Genomic DNA, 15,381 nt, shown 5'->3' with positions numbered 1-15,381 from the left:
CAGTTACAAAGAAACAATCATACAAAGAGTTTAGCTGCAAACAAATCACCCAGTAGAAAGTTCCGCTATGAACAGATCACACTGTAGAGAGTTCAGTTAGAAACAAGTCATCCTGTAAAGAGATCAGCTAGAAGAAGTTACCTTGTAGAGAGTTCAGTTACAAAGAAACAATCATGCAAAGAGTTTAGCTGCAAACAAATCACCCAGTAGAAAGTTCCGCTATGAACAGATCACACTGTAAAGAGTTCAGTTAGAAACAAGTCATCCTGTAGATAGATCAGCTAGAAGAAGTCACTTTGTAGAGAGTTCAGCTACAAAGAAACCACCATGTAAGAGAGTTCAGCTGCAAACAAACCACTCTGTACAGAGTTCAACTACGAACAGATCACCCTGTAGAGAGATCAGCTAGAAACAAGTCATACTGTAGAGAGTTCAGCTAGAAGAAGTTACATTGTAGAGAGTTCAGTTACAAAGAAACCACCATGTAAGAGAGTTCAGCTGCAAACAAATCACCTGTAGAGAGTTCAGCTAGGAACAAATCACCCTGTACAGAGATCAGCTAGAAACAAGTCATCCTGTAGAGAGTTCAGCTGGAAGAAGTTACATTGTAGAGAGTTCAGCTACAAAGAAACTACCATGTAGAGAGTTCAGCTGCAAACAAATCGCCCTGTAGAGAATTCAGCTACAAACAAATCACCCTGTAGAAAGATCAGCTAGAAGAAGTTACCTTGTAGAGAGTTCAGCTACAAACAAATCACCCTGTAGAGAGTTCAGCTAGAAACAAGTCACCCTGTAGAGAGATCAGTTAGAAACAAGTCACCCGTAGAGAGTTCAGCTAGAAGAAGTTACATTGTAGAGAGTTCAGCTACAAAGAAACTACCATGTAGAGAGTTCAACAGCAAACAAATCGTCTTGTAGAGAATTAAGCTACAAACAAATCACCCTGTAGAAAGATCAGCTAGAAGAAGTTACCTTGTAGAGAGTTCAGCTACAAGCAATTCACCCTGTAGAGGATTCAGCTACAAGCACATCACCCTGTAGAGGATTCAGCTACAAACAAGTCACCCTGTAGAGAGTTCAACTAGAAGAAGTTACATTGTAGAGAGTTCAGCTACAAAGAAACTACCATGTAGAGAGTTCAGCTGCAAACAAATTTCCCTGTAGAGACAAACACATCACCCTGTAGAAAGATCAGCTAGAAGAAGTTACCTTGTAGAGAGTTCAGCTACAAACAAATCACCCTGTAAAGGGTTCAACTACAAACAAGTCACCCTGTAGAGAGTTCACCTAGAAGAAGTTACATTGTAGAGAGTTCAGCTACAAAGAAACTACCATGTAGAGAGTTCAGCTGCAAACAAGTTGCCCTGTAGAGAATTCAGCTACAAACAAATCACCCTGTAGAAAGATCAGCTAGAAGAAGTTACCTTGTAGAGAATTCAGCTACAAACAAATCACCCTGTAGAGAGTTCAGCTAGAAATAAGTTACACTGTAGAGAGATCAGCTAGAAACAAGTCACCCTGTAGAGAGTTCAGCTAGAAGAAGTCACATTGTAGAGAGTTCAGCTAAAAGAAACTACCATGCAGAGAGTTCAGCTGCAAACAAATCACCCTGTAGAGGGTTCAACTACAAACAAGTCACCCTGTAGAGAGTTCAGCTAGAAGAAGTTACATTGTAGAGAGTTCAGCTACAAGCAAGCCACCTGTAGAGAGTTCAGCTAGAAGAAGTTACACTGTAGAGAGTTCAGCTACAAAGAAACTACCATGTAGAGAGTTCAGCTGCAAACAAATCTCCCTGTAGAGAATTCAGCTACAAACAAATTACCCTGTAGAAATATCAGCTAAAAGAAGTTACCTTGTAGAGAGTTCAGCTACAAACAAATCACCCTGTAGAGAGTTCAGCTTGAAACAAGTCACCCTGCAGAGAGATCAACTAGAAACTAGCCACCCGTAGAGAGTTCAGCTAGAAGAAGTTACATTGTAGAGAGTTCAGCAGTTTAGCTGAAAACAAATCGCCCTGTAGAGAATTCAGCTACAAAAAAATCACCCTGTAGAAAGATCAGCTAGAAGAAGTGACCTGGTAGAGAGTTCAGCTACAAACAAATCACCCTGTAGAGAGTTCAGCTGCAAACAAGTCATCCGGTAAAGAGATCAGCTAGAAGGATCACCTTGCAGAGAGGTCAGCTACAAAGAAATCACCCTGCTTCATCTTTTCTTCTTCCTGTAGTAAAGAAAAAAATGACAGGTTAAAAATCCCTAAAGCCAGCCATAGGCCGGCTTTGGGGTATACAAATACAAAAAGAAGTGAAATCTATTCCAAAACAGCCAAGCTGTAAAAAAAGAGTGCGGCCTTGAGAAAGGCTATGGTGAAAAAAGATGTGAACTCCAAGGTGGCGGCCAAGAAATGGCTGTGATGGTAGGTTAATGGTAAAAATTTTAATAACAACAATTCAGTGAATTTGGTGCCGCTTGGTCTTGGCACAAAATTCACCTGAATTGTCGTTATTAAAATTTTTACCATTAACCTACCATCACAGCCATTTCTTGGCCGCCACCTTGGATTTCACATCTTTTTTCACCATAGCCTTTCTCAGGGCCGCACTCTTTTTTTACAGCTTGGCTGTTTTGGAATAGATATATATATATATATCAAGACACACGGTAGTGTGTCGTGCGGCCCAAGAAGCCGGCGCGTAACACCCGTGAGCATATTGACAGGAAGAAAGAAAATGCAATTTTCGCACCTCCGTAGCTCTGTGCTTCCTTGATGAAACAAGACGATTTTTGCTGTGAACATGCCCTCCAACTGCAGCACTCTACATTCCAAATTTAAGCGAAATCACTTAGCGCGTTCCCGAGATATGCGACTTCAAAAATTGGCTCAGTTTCTTCGTTTTTTTTTTCTTATTTTTCTTTTTCTTGTCGCACACCTACAAAAACTGCTATAAAACTCGAACGCCATATCCGATTGCCTTGAAATTTGGCACACAGAAGGGGGATATAAAGGTGCATCTCGGTACCAACTTTGGCTGGAATACGATAAACAGGCAAAGAGTTATGAGCGATTATTCACGAAAAATAACACCAATATGTTGTCACGCCTACAGGGTAAACCGCGTATGGGAAGAAGCTGAAAATCGGTGGGTGAATAGGTTAACTATTGAACCTCAAACCTTTTGTGGTTTGAAAGAAATCGAGCTAAAAAACAGGAAGATACAACGAAAAAACCAACAGTGTGTAACAAATACGCAATCGAGATTAGCTAATAAAAAAAAAAACGACTGCTTGCCACGCCTATCAGATAAACCGCTTAGGGTAATGCTTTGAAAATCGTTGTACAGATGGAGTAATCATCTTAGAAAGGCTCATCAATGGTGTAGAAGAATCAGACTTAAAGCCACGGAGTTATAACACGAAATCCAACTTGCAACAGCAAGTGCGAGATCGAGATACTCTAATAGAGCAGTCACCCTGAAGAGAATTCAAGAGATCAGCTAGAAATAAGAAACCTGTATAGAGATCAGCTACATACAAGTCACCCTGTAGAGAGATCAGCTAGAAGAAGTTACCTTGTAGGGAGTTCATGCAACTATGGAAAGAGATAGTTCAGCTAGAAAAAATCACCTTGTAGAGTTCAGCTACAAAGAAACCATCATGTAGAGAGTTCAGCTACAAACAAATCTCCCTGTAGAGAGATTAGCTAGAAGAAGTTACCTTGTAGAGAGTTCAGCTACAAAGCAACCATCATGTAAAGAGTTCAGCTACAAACAAATCTCCCTGTAGAGAGATCAGCTAGAAGAAGTTACCTTGTAGAGAGTTCAGCTTCAAACAAATCACCCTGTAGAAAGATCAGCTAGAAGAGGTCACCTTGTAGAGAGTTCAGTTACAAAGAAACCACCATGTAGAGAGCTCAGCTACAAGCTACTGACCTTGTAGAGACATCAGCTAGAAGAAGTTACCTTGTAGAGAGTTCAGCTACAAAGAAACCATTCTTTAAAGAGCTCAGCTGCAAACAAATGACCTGTACAGAATTCAGCTACAAATAAATCACCCTGTAGAAAGATGAGCTAGATAAAGTTACCTTGTAGAGAGTTCAGTTACAAAGAAACCACCATGTAGAGAATTCAGCTACAAACTAGTGACCCTGTAAAGACACCAGCTAGAAGAAGTTACCTTGAGAGAGTTCAGCTACAAAGAAACCATTCTGTTTAGAGCTCAGCTGCTAACAAATCACCTGTACAGAATTCAGCTACAAACAAATCACCCTGTAGAGAGGTCAGCTAGAAGAAATTACCTTGTACATAGTTCAGCTACAAAGAAACCACCAAGTAGAGAGTTCAGCTGCAAAGAAATCACCCTGTAGAAAATTCAGCCACAAACAAATTGCCCTGTAGAAAGATCAGTTAGAAGAAGTTACCTTTTAGAGAGTTCAGCTACAAAGAAACCATTCTGTAAAGAGCTCAGCTGCAAACAAATCACCTGTACAGAATTCAGCTACAAACAAATCACCCTGTAGAGAGATCAGTTAGAAGAAGTTACCTTGTAGACCGTTCAGCTACAAACAAATCACCCTGTAGACAGATCAGCTAGAAGAAGTTACCTTGTAGAGAGTTCAGCTACAAAGAAACCACCATGTAGAGAGTTCAGCTGCAAAGAAATCACCCTGTATAAAATTCTGCCACAAACAAATTGCCCTGTAGAAAGATCAGTTAGAAGAAGTTACCTTGTAGAGAATTCAGCTACAAAGAAACCATTTTGTAAAGAACTCAGCTGCAAACAAATCACCTGTACAGAATTCAGCTACGAACAAATCACCCTGTAGAGAGATCAGCTAGAAGAAGTTACCTTGTAGATAGTTCAGCTACAAACAAATCTCCCTGTAGAGAGATCAGCTAGAAGAAATTACCTTGTAGAGAGTTCAGCTACAAAGAAACCATCATGTAGAGAGTTCAGCTGCAAAGAAATCACCACTGCCCAAATTTCAAGGCAATAGCTCCTTCCAACCTGAAGTTATCAATTGTCAAAGTTGGCAAATTGGATGTGTGTGGAAGGCCCCTTTTTCGCAAATCCGGTCACATATGTATTATATATATAATTTGTACATTTACTGATAAAATATTTAAAGTACATCTACTTCATCTTTTCTTCTTCCTGTAGTAAAGAAAAAAAACATAGGTTAAAATAGTCCCAAAGCTGGCCATAGGCCAGCTTTGGGGTATACAAATACAAAAAGAAATGAAATCTAATCCAAAACAGCCAAGCTGTAAAAAAAGTGTGCGGCCCTCAGAAAGGCTATGGTGAAAAAAGATGTGAAATCCAAGGTGGCGGCCAAGAAATGGCTGTGATGGTAGGTTAATGGTAAAAATTTTAATAACGACAATTCAGGTGAATTTTTGTGCCGCTTCACAAACTTTACCTGAATTGTCATTATTAAAATTTTTACCATTAACCTACCATCACAGCCATTTCTTGGCCGCCACCTTGGATTTCATATCTTTTTTCACCATAGCCTTTCTGAGGGCCGCACACTTTTTTTTACAGCTTGGCTGTTTTGGATTAGATATATATATATACATATATGCGCACAGTGATTTAAATTTTTTGTATGGACAAACATTACCTTATCACACAAAATTACAAACAAAAATTCATAGTAAAATAAAATATTGGACTGTATAATGTGTTACTGAAATATACATGTACATGAAAAACTATCTACTCTTAAGAATTCATTTACACTAGTTACAAAGTAATCTGGAAAGTGTGGCTTATGTCCTTATACAGTTCTGCAGATTCATGCAGAGGAGGTTGGAAGCATGTACGTGAGTATAATTGTTCTGAACCTCAGGCTACTGTAATACTATGGGGTGCCATTTGTGCCAAAATTAGGCATAAATTTTTGCTCAATAAAAATGTATGATTTATGAAATTATACACTGATTTATCACTATGTACTAAATCTACACAACGATTTACTAAATCGAGGATCATGATTTACTATATTGAGGATCAAGACTCACGGTAGTGAATCATGCGGCTAAGGAAAGTAGGGCACGCGACTACTGTGAGTTATTTACATGAACGACTAACTCTAATAGAACGCACACCTAAAACCTACCTTTAAAACTATTCTTTTGTAAAAAAAAACCTCGTGATACCAGTGGCGTAGCTACCATTGAGGCAACCGAGGCAACTAAAAATGCTCAACAACTCAGGCTGAGCAGGCCCGCTGAATTTTTAGTGGACTAACCATTAGAGACAGGACATTATCCATAACACGGAGATAATATACTATATAGTACTTTATTTAATGCCCACCAAAGTCTCAGTTGTTACTACTTCTCTACTGTCACTACTATCACAGCTGTCACCACTGTTACTGCTGTCACCACTGTCACTCCTGTCACTGCATGCTGCCACTACTGTCACAGCTATCACTACTGTCAACTGCTGTCACCACTGTCAACTGCTGTCACTACTATCACTGCTGTCAATATTAGCTCCTTAGATCAACACTCTCTAATAGAACAGTCACTTTGTAATGAAGTACTCTAATAGAGCATTTACTGATTAAAATGTTCCAAGATAATTTTGCTAGTCTAGTGAGCTATTGCTAGCTAAATAAACTATCAATATAAGAATTCTTGACCTATCCATAATCTATTAACTGTTAGTCAGCTAGCACTAGCTATAGTAGCCAGCTGCAATTTATTTTGTAGGTTCAGTAAATAACTTCTATCAGTAATTTTATTGGAAGGAGACTTCAACTCCGATGAAAAAAACAAAATTAAGTCCCATTGTATTTTACCTAGTCTTTTATAGTTTCCTACAAGATTAGTTATATAGAATATCAGTGGAAGGCACTAGTCTTTTACCTGAACATGGTTTAATGAGAGTGTGAATGGATTGCATACTTCCAACACATAGCCAGATAGAGTGTATATAAGTACTGTAAGTATTGTACACTTTCCAAGATCCTGGTAAAATTGACAAGCTATATAGTCAAGACACCATTGTATTTCTGCCATGCAGAAGTTCCAAGAAACACTCAGAAAGTGATGGTACGAGATGATAGTATAGTGAGGATCAGTAAACCAAAACTAATGTGTATTGTAGTTTTAAGCCATAAATTGATTTCAAGCAGCATAAAATTAAAGATTTGCCAGTGTCTGGGGGCTGCGCCCACAGACCCCTGTATCTGAGTCCTACTACCACTGTAAACCCCTTGTTAGAAATCCTAGATTTGCAACTGTCATACTAATAAAACATAAAGAAACAAGGGAGACCACCTATACCTGCAGATATACTAGCAGGTATTTAATTCCTAATTTAGTCATGGGTAGCTATAGACCGATCTATCAACTGAATTATGGATTAAATGTCCACTATTATAACTGCAGGTGTAGGCAGTCTCCCTTGTTTCTTTACTTTTTATGTATGATCCCTAATCGAATTCCTAATTTTTCCTTGTACTTGTTATTATTGTTACACATCATTTCAGGCAGGTGGCAAAAATTTTACAAGCTTTCACTACTTCAAAAACATTATATAAAACACTGCAATTTAAAAGTACCCTGATACACAATATACGTATTATATACATGGCTATACAGTTATATAATTGTATAGCCATGTGTATGTAAGTTGGATTATATCAATTAGTGCATGTGTGTGGTTACATTGAACAGAGGTCTTTACCAAAAAATTGTACAAATTATGGCAATCTTTTGGAAGCCCTAAAATGCAACACTTAGCATTTTTTCAGAAGTGTTTTGTATCAGAGTTAAATTGGATATGGAGATAATATTAGCCATTACCGTATAGCTGGTAATTTTCAAAAGGTTTTTATTTTCGTATATTTCGAAGAGGCCCTTCTCTTCGAAAATAAATTCCATGCTAGGTACACGTGAATACTACACAAAACATGTTCACATGTAGTTGCTCAGTTCACATGCCTGGCAATGCTGTAAAATTTTAAACTTAATTGTGACTGGGCCTGTGAAAACAGGGCATGTGGGCACAAACTACATCCCATCACACTAAAGGTCATATCTCAGCACTGAAACAGAATATTTGCATTCTGTAAATTTCAACATAAAGCCAATTACATGCTGATTAAGAGTTAAAAATTGCATTGCCATAGCATAATGGTATAAAAAGTTGAGTGATGGAAGTTTGAAAAAGTAGGCAAAAATCATGTGCCCACTTGCCCTATTTTTGCAAGCCCAGTCACAATTAATATTGTTATCATGATTGAAAGGCTATACATAGACTATAGGCTTGAGTCAGTAATAGGAACCTGCATATAACTGCTGTATATGTAACTGGATTCACGAAAAGAGCACATCAAATATGCCCTCTTTGATGATTCATAACCTAAGATTACTATCAACCTGAAATTGGTGCAACAACATAGATAAATAAATAAGAATTTTTTTTAATTTGTATGTTTGTGTGGCGTAAAGTCATGGTCTGTAAAGTTGGTATAATTGGACATGTGAGGAAGACTCCATTTTACAGATCCAGTCACATATGTTAATAATTGAATGACAGTCCATTATGATAAGTAAGTAAAAGGCACTGAAAAGTTTAAACTATGTAGCAATAAACACAGGCAATGTAGACAGTTGTGACAGCCTTGACACTACGCTGCAGAGATAAGTGAGACAGCAGTGACAGTGGGAACAGCCATGATACTATTGACAGCTGAGATAGTAGAGACAGCAGTGACAGCTGCAACAGTAGTGTTAGTGGTGACAGCTGTGAAATTAGTAACAATTGTGACAGCTGTGACAGGAAAGATAGTAGTGACAGTAGTGGCAGCATGCAGTGACAGCAGTGACAGTGGTGATAGCTGTGACAGTAGAGAAGTAGTAACAACTGAGACTTTGGTGGGCATTATATAAAGCTGTTCAGTATACTATATAGTATATTATATCCATGTTATGGATAATGTCCTGTCTCTAATGGTTAGTTTTAGTGGCACCCTGAATTTTCTACTCAAATGTTACTACTACAGCATTCAGTACTACATCACACATAATAGGTCTATATGGATGTAGTACCGTAGCAGGGCCGGAGCCCACTATGACAAGATCCGGCAATGGCTGGACCACTTTTCAGCTACTTGAAATTTGTATAAAAAAGATCATGATACTCTAATAGAGCATTCAGTACAGATTATAGCCATGCATGTAGGGTTCTCGTTACACTGCTTATATTTTCAAAAATATTCTTGAGGGAGCATTTCCCCGTACTCCCTAGCTTGACGTGCAGTTGAGCATCACATGAAAGAGACAATCTTTGACTTAAATATCACAGCAGCCGATCAATAAAATTATAGTGTGCATGACTATGACCTCCATGGATGGCCTGACCACTCAAAATATCTATGGAGTAATTAAGTCAGGTTTTTGTGTTGAGTTTAATAGTCTAATAATTGAAGTATGGTATACTGTAACAATTAACTAAGCTGGAGCATTCAGTACTTTTGACATGTAGAAAAAACACTCTGAAACAGTTTTTTTTCCATCCAACCAGAGAGTCAACCTACAAATGCTGTACCACCCAAACTTGAAAGTGTTTGTGAATCAGTTGAGTCAGAAGCAGGCCCTCTCAATTAGCTATGCCAATGTAGCTATAAACTTTGCCTTGGTAAAAATTTTTCCTGGCTTCGCCACTGTATACAACAAAACCTTTGGTATATTGTTATATAAGCGTATTACCAAGTAAGTAATCCCTGTTATATTTAGTAAAACTGCATGAAATTTTGCTAAAAAGTCATATTCTTCTTTGCATACTCGTTAGCGTGAGCCGCCCATTTTTAAAACTCTTGTATCTTATACTGTGATAGTGACACAGCCTTGGATTTGCTATCACAAGTTCTTTGGATAATTAAGTTTCTTCAGTACAAATCATGGAACTCCACCTCTCTTGCAAGAGCCGCCACCATAAGCGATTTTCTCAAAGTTAGACTCTGATTCATTCACTCTTGCACTTCATGGGACAATCTTGATATGTAATTAAACATATGGAGTAGTTTCACTCAATTATGACCTGCCGTTTTTCCTGGGAAGTGATGAGTTAATTTCTCATAGGGTCAATAACGTCGCCTACGCTAATTGCTAATTTATTTTGCGGTCTTTTAGAACCCTATCTTGGGAGGAAGGGAGTGCCATTAGGGCCGGAGGATAAAAAAAAACAAAAAAAAAACTATAACAAACGCTACTGTAGTGTTAAAGGTGTCTTATATTTACACATCTCTATAGAATGCTAAGAAAATATTTGAAAAATTAATTTATAACCTACAGAAAAGAACCTACACATTCAACCCCACTACTCCAGGCAAGTAAATTGCTCTTGAAATCTATGGGGATCACATGTGTAAGCGTTTGCTGGGTGGAATCCATGTGTAATACTATAGGGACGCCCTATGGACGTGTATTTAAGCACAATAATTGTCAAAGAAAGCAATGAGTATGCTAAAAAAGCCTCTCAGGGTATTGAAAAAGAAGAGCGGACACCACTAGTTTGGCCTCACAGAGAATTGAAAAGAGAATTAGAAAGTCGCACACCCACCTTGCAATAAGAATTTGCTGTTCATCTTAAGAAGCACAAGGTAACGTGGTGTGGATATTGCTAAACATTTCTTCTATCACTTACTCCTCGTCACATATTAGAAATATACAATTAACAGAAATAAATTTCAGGAGCGCTTGTATCATGTCCAACCTCCTCTGGCCTAGAGCAAACATGATATTGCCCAGGCAATATGCCAGTTAAACCCTGAGCGGTGCCTTTGAATGCCCATGCTAAAGTGGCAGAGGAGGTCAGAAGAGTGCACGTGAACCCAATGGTTTTGTATTGAAAAGCGTACTGGACCGTTCTGGGTACTGAAATATCTCTTAATTGATGAAATACAATGAGTAAATCGGAATGGCACGTTAAACCCTGTTAAACCCCACCATAAAAGGGTAGTTTTTAAAACTTTGACAACCTAGAAATCACGCAAGATCTTGCGCAAGGCCACAGATGCAGTAAATGTCTTTGTTAATGAGCGAGGAAGGCGAGGAGAGGAGTCCCACTCAAGAAAATAGTATGAATAGACACTCAAAAAGTCATCGTAGACTCTACAAGGCATACTCTATGAAGGCTGTAGTGGCGTGCACCTTGTTACAAGATTATGCAAGACTGAAAGGATGAAGAAAGCTCACAAGAAACAAAACCAGCAATAGTCCTCTATGAAAAAAGGTTAGAGGAGGAGTATTACAGCCACCAATCAATGCTATTGACCCTTCTTCAATGCTGTTAACCCTTCTTCAATGCTACGTTCCATTGTATAATCTCAAGAATGTAATTAACACGAAAAAAAAAATCGTAGCGCTTATTACGCTTCCTAACTCCTCTGGCTAAGTGGTACCGGTATATTATGAAGGTACATTAACTGTCCATTTTAATACTATTTGACCAAACAAATATTTTTCACGCACCTTCCTCCAAAGGATGACTGACTAGTGACAGCAATGTTGTCCACTTGCTTGAATAGTCTCTTGTGTTTCTGCATCCATAGCATCCTCACTGTCATTGTCACTTAATAAGTTGATAAAGTCCCTACAAAGAAAACCCAATATAACACCATATATTATTACTTGTATGGATCTGTTTGAGATGGGATATTGTTCTGTTCCATAGACAACTCAAGTCATGAGTTTGAATTCAAATTTTGTGAAATTGAATTGCTACGGGTTTCAGTGTAGGATGACTCATGGCATGGTATACATGGAGAAGGTGGAGGTACCCAATCCTCAGCAACTTCTATACTGTTTCCCAATATTTTACGCTTAATATCATCCTATATAAACAAACATTACAATTTTTGTCACTAATAATAACAGTTAAAATAGATTTTAAGTTTTAGGTAACTGACTATCCATATCTGGGTACAAGTATGTGTGTTGTACATGTACACATAACATGCAGATGCAATGAAAAATACAACCAGTATTCATAGCCAAACTACATTATTTTGCATTTACATTGCTAGACTGCGAAAAGAACAAAGAAATGATTTATAGAAACTTACATTTGTAACCAAAACTTGCATGCACATTGGTACATTGGTCCACAGAGGTGGGGGGTTGACTCAAGGTGTTTGCATTTGCCAACTAGCATAACTGACAGAAGTTTTGCATAACTAGTTTGGCGAATTTGACAAATCAAAGGAAATGCACCAAATTTTATTTACTAATTAGCTACTGTACTTTATACTGTTCACTATTGGCTGTACGGTTTATTTGCCAAACTGTCATCTGCCAACTTATTTCACAAGCTGATTCACCAAACTCAAGTTGCAGTAAACTTAATTTTGTTGCTTTAGTCCCCATGTTACTCCAACAAAAACTGTAATACAATAAAACACATGCACATGTCACTTATTTTGTCATAATATTCAACTAGTCATTCTCAGTTATGAAAATTCACCAGAAGCAATCTGACATCCTGATTACTATCCATAGGCCATGATTGTGAAAAAGGCAAAAAGATGATTCTTCTTTCTTCAACACACTATAAATTGCGAGTATCACAACATTCATCTTCACAGGCTAGGGGTTTTACATCTTCTTGAGAGATAAAATCCAAAAGTTAAGCTCCATATGGCTTCTTTATTTGACCGACAAATGTTGTTCTACATGTCCATATAAGGAATGGTAACAGCAATCAACTCATGTGTAGTAATTTTTGAGGGGAAAATTATTACTATACTTGCTGCTACCACTATAGCTATACTACTTGCTACTATATATACCAGCTATACATTTGCTGCTATACTATAACTACTTGCTAGTACAGCTATACCATACTTGCTACTATACTTGCTGCTACTACTTTAATAGCAACCATACCTGCATGCTACTACTACTAGCTACCTCCTGCATGCTTTTTTGCTATTTCTACTGCTCTGCAGCTAAACTGAACCCTCTATTGCTAACTAAATATTGAGCCAAAGAACATGTTTAACTGAGAACATGCAGCTGCAGATACATAAAGCTATCTGCTGTGTTAAAGTCATGCAAGATGCAAAAAAATGATTATTTCATTAGCTAGTAAGTGAAGACAAATCTGTATGAGAATGGAAGTAGAGAACTAACGCACATACAATAATAAAATTTAAGTTAGCTAGTATATAGTACTATGCAGTAAAGTGTCTAATGCTATAGTTTAATGACATTTTATAAACAGTATAGAATTTGGCTTCAGCTATTTCCAAATAGCATGTTTGCCCATGCTTTACTTCTGTAACATTTCACCTGCGAAGAGAAATCAATAAAAACATAACTACTGCTAAATCAAACACTCACATTATGCTTACATACCCAATCACAATAGTATGGATGACTTAAACTTTCATCTCCTGCATGCTCTACACATAATTATTATCTTATCCAGATATCTTGCGATGGATTTCGGACTACCTGCACCGTACATAACTGACTCTCAAGCAGTTTGAGTAACTAAATAAATACTTGAAAGTCTCACTGTCATTATCAGTTGAAAGTAAAACATCTCTTGAGTTGTCCAAAATCACTCAAGGAATCTCAATTTATATATAAGCACCCTATAGTAGTGCAAAACCTGTCTGATGAAAATCTCTTTTAAGTATCATTAAGTACGGTAGTACTTAATGGTAGGGATCGTCAAGGTTCACGATTTCCCGCCAAAAAATTACGCACCAAAAGCAGACTTGCAAAACCATCTCGGCGATTCAGCAGTATTGTATTACAAAAGTGAAGCACGATTTCGCCTTCAAAACGGCACGAAATGCATCCTATGAGTTTCCACGAATTTTAAAAAAAATTCTATCTGATCAAATTTTCTAGTGACTGACTCCCTAACTGATGCCTTCAGCCAGGCCTAGCGGGAAGATGGCAACAGCTACAGTCCTACTTCTTGCATGAAAACGGCTCGCTTTGCCTATAGATTAAACCTTTCCTACACCGATAGAAATACAATCCTTGTGCTAGGGTCTTACCTTTCATCGTTCTTTAATGTCGCCATCGTCCTGGATTCACTACAGGTAGTGTTAATAACTCCACAAAATGGCTTCAATGTACGGTGCCGTCCGTTTCAATAAGAGTGCTCGCTAAATAGAGTAATCATAATCTTCGCTGTAAAATATTCGAATACACGTGGTTGAAAGTTCGAAGTTGATTTTGAGCAGGAAGAGCGAGCTGTTCACAATCGGGAAGCTTTGTACGTGTAAGTGAATATATTTAGCGACTTATATCTTTTGTTTCTGGCAAAGTTAAGCGGCAAAATTAATATTGCTTGCATTTGTAAACGCATTTCTTTGCTGTAAACAACGTATCTACCTCAAGTATTTGAGCGATATTAGAAATAATTCGTAGCAAAATAGCATTAGCTAAGGGTATTGTGGTTATTATTGCTTTGTGTGTTTTCTCTGAGGCAATATTGGGTGCGGCAATGCCTTCAAAGGAAGTGGCGCGGAAGAGTAGAAAGAAGGAGAATAACAGGGCGTACTATGAAGCTCATAGAGAGTCTATACTCTCAGAGAGAGAGGACAAGTACAGCAGTGAATGCCAATCACAGCGTCATGCTAATGAGTACTACAAAAATGTAACAGCGTCGCGTGAGAAATCAGCTGAAGCCACCAAAACATCATTTAACAAAGATTTGGCAAAGTCTCGCATTGAGTCAGCGGAAAGGCAAAGGGAATACTACCATCAAGACTTGGAAAAGTCTCGCACTGAAGTTGCAAAAAAGAAAAGGGAACACTACCATCAAGACTTGGAAAAGTCTCGTGTGGATTCTGCAGAGAGCACTAAAGAACATTACCGCAAGGATGTTGCCAAATCCCGTGCTGCTACTAGATCCTCAACCAGCAAGTACTACTTTTCTAATATTGAGAAACTGTGCAAAGAATCTAAACACAGGTAATGTTGTCTATAACATAGCTAGCAAACCATGGACATTGAAGAAATAGTAACTTTAGTGTCCTGTGTAATAGAAACTGCATGCACATAAAAGATAAGATTCATGCAATGTTTGTAAAAAGTACACAAACAAGTCGAACAAAAAATTAGGAATATTCAATATGAGTAGGGATCAAAGTAATAAAAAGTACTGAAACAAGAGAGATTATCTACCACCTGAAGTCATGCTAGTACACACGTAATCCCTACTTCAGTGCCATTATATCTTAAATCTTGGCAACTGAAGTAGCGATTACGTGTGTACTAGCATGACTTCAGGTGGTAGATAATCTCTCTTGTTTCAGTACTTTTTATTACTTTGATCCCTACTCATATTGAATATTCCTAATTTTTTGTTCGACTTGTATAGTTAAATATTACTCGAGTTTGAACT

The sequence above is a fragment of the Dysidea avara genome, chromosome 3 (assembly GCF_963678975.1).
Source record: "Dysidea avara chromosome 3, odDysAvar1.4, whole genome shotgun sequence".
Classification (NCBI taxonomy): domain Eukaryota; kingdom Metazoa; phylum Porifera; class Demospongiae; order Dictyoceratida; family Dysideidae; genus Dysidea; species Dysidea avara.
The sequence above is the reverse complement of the archived record's forward strand: the minus strand, read 5'-3'. Positions refer to the sequence as shown.